Below are 2887 nucleotides of genomic sequence, written 5' to 3'. Positions count from 1 at the left end.
TGGAATATTTAGATGAAGTTGTAATGTTCCCCACTATACCTCATTGTTGCCCAGCAACAACAATTGGAGAGACTGAGGTGGCCAGGAGCAAGGAGTCACCTTCCTGGAGATTGTGGTCTAGCAAGTCTGGAGGCATTACAGGGAGACATTGTGGGTTTATTTCAAATGGAACTAGCAGACAAGCATGAATATCCATCCCTAAATATCCTCTATTACTTGCCAAGTTCACTCTGACTCAGAATAGCTATCCTAAAGTATCAAATATTCAAGGTTACTCTTTCTGCCTGTAGAATCCAAAATACACTCCACCTTGAATTCCTTTTTCACATTTAGGTGAACTTGTGGGGTAGGAACAATGTAACAGGAACAAGGAGGCAGTGCAAAAAGGATCAGGGAGGCCCCTCCCACACATGCAGAGAAAGGTGGAACTCAGGATGTACTTTCATTGAGGTAGGCAATTGCTGACCTGATCCAATCTGTTTACCTGCAGGGAAGGATCTGCTGTAGCTTTGTATGCAGCCTGGGCCAAGAAAAACTGTGCCACCTGTCTTTCCTGCAGAAAATTAGACTTTTGAGTAACTTCACAGGCAGGGCTTTTAGAGGGCAAATAGCAGGGGTTAAAGCCTTAAACTGCCTGAAATGGAGACATTCTGATCCAGGAATACAGAGTGTGGTTAAACACAAATTCTGCAAATGACAACAGGCCAACTGTCCTGTTGATGGGAAATAAGAGCAAACCAAATATCCAGCATAGTCTTCTCTAATTACCTATCCAATTCCAGGTAATGAGATCATGGAAAATTAATTTTCAAACAAGCAGAAGACGACTTTCGAACACTGACGTAAACTGAGAGCCACAATCCAAAATGAGGTGATAACTCTTAATATCAAGAAACATGATGTAGACTGACTTTTGTGTAGCCTCCAGAATAGATGCTAGCTCTATGAAAGAAAAAAAATGACCTATCTTAGTAAACAGATCCACTAACATCAATGGCCATGTATACTTGCACATCTGGAATTTGGTAATAAAATCCAAGAAATCTGTGTCACAAAAACCTGGGGAGAGCAAATCAGCCAACTTAGAATGGAAGCCTTGGTCTGATGACAGACATGACAGAATGAAACATAATCTTTGACATCTGCTTTGAACCTTGGCCACCAAAACAGTCTGAGTAAAAGATGCATTCATTTGAACATTCATTTATATTCAATGACCACTTGTTTATTAGACCTATGTCCCTCATGGATGCCTTGAAGCATCCATACTATACTCTCTGTTGTTGAGCAAGGGGGTTATCCTCAGAGGCATGAATGAGATGGTTGTGAATCCATTCCTCAAGAGATCTTTGCTGGGTCCAACTGTTCTGGACAATTTTGTTCAGTCCACAACTTTCTTTTCTAGAGAAGGCTGTTGTGAAGGTGATTAGATTGCAACTGTAGAGTATCCTGGAAGAAAGTGATAATCTGGACTATTTTAAATCATGTTTCAGACTTGGACATAGTACTGAGATAGCATTTGTTCTGCTTGCTGGTGACATTTGGTGGATCTGACATAATATAGCCACTTTACCCTTCAACTAGCTAATATACGTTAGGGCTTTCCAAATTGTTCAATATGAAATAATAATGGGGTAAAATTTAATATAGTTTCACAGTGAGCATAATCACTCTTCATTGGGAATTGTGCAAGTCAAATGTGCAAGTTAGCTAGTTTTGTTTAATAGTTAAGACATCAGGCTAAAAAGTGGGAGACTGTGACTACCTTAGCCATAAAAGCCAACTCACTTCACAGGATTGTTGCTGTGGAAACAATAGAAGGAGGAAGTTGTGTTGGGTATGTTCACCACCTTGAGTTATTTCTATTTGTATTATTTATATTCTCAGTTGGCAAGAGAATAAGTCTGAGAATTCTACATTAGTTTTGCTACAGCTTCAAAATGTTGTTCCTGCAGGTTATGAAAATCCAGAAAAATCTCCAAATTGCAAACCTGATTTTCTGAGATAGCATAATCTCAATACTGTTCTGATTTCAGTTGTAAAGCTCACCTCATTAACTTATATTGCTTGGGTTGAATCTCAAACTGTTTTGTTCCATCCAGACCCTTACAGACTTCAGACATTAGGTTAAATCCTTTACTATCAGTCTTGAGTGGTCTAAGTAAAGAAGTATATCGTAACTGAATATCAACTGAAATCAGCCATTATTGTTTGTAAAATAAGATTTCTGGCTTAATATATTGGTCAATCCCCTGGTGGGAGTATATTCTATAAATCAAGTGAAACAATATATATATTAGTATATATAAAAACCACAAGGCGACAGAAACATAATATTATTCCACCTGCACTTGGTTCAATAAGCTCTATTAACTGAATGTACATGGTGTATTAAAAGTCACCCATAGGGATCCAAAGGTGCTTTTTCAAAAGGCAATTGGGCTTTTCTTTGTTTTTGTTTGAAGCTTCGGCAGAACTGAAGAAGCTTCTTGGATGAGAACGAAACATCTTTAACCAAAAACAAAGAAATTCCAGTTCCCTTTTGTAAAAAGCACCTTTGGGACAATCATGACCACGATGACTGAGAATCTCCATAGACATTCACCCATAGGGAATTCATATGTATTGCATCAAATGTTTAAATAGTTGCCATTGTCTTCTAAACAATTTCTTGCTTATTTAAAGCATAATCTCTGAATATACCTAGGTACGCTACATTTCCTTGTTACCTTCTAGGAGGGGGCTCCGTGGTATCTGAAGCAGAACATCCAGATTCAGTCACAGCTTTGTTCCATCTAGTATTAACCTTGTGAACTCCAAAGCTTCCTCCTTCCGTTAGATCAGGGGTGTCAAACTCGTAATGTCATGTGACGTGTTGTGCCGTATC

The sequence above is a fragment of the Protobothrops mucrosquamatus genome, unplaced genomic scaffold (genome assembly GCF_001527695.2).
Source record: "Protobothrops mucrosquamatus isolate PMUCROS unplaced genomic scaffold, P.Mucros_1.0 scaffold_149, whole genome shotgun sequence".
Taxonomy (NCBI): domain Eukaryota; kingdom Metazoa; phylum Chordata; class Lepidosauria; order Squamata; family Viperidae; genus Protobothrops; species Protobothrops mucrosquamatus.
The sequence above is the reverse complement of the archived record's forward strand: the minus strand, read 5'-3'. Positions refer to the sequence as shown.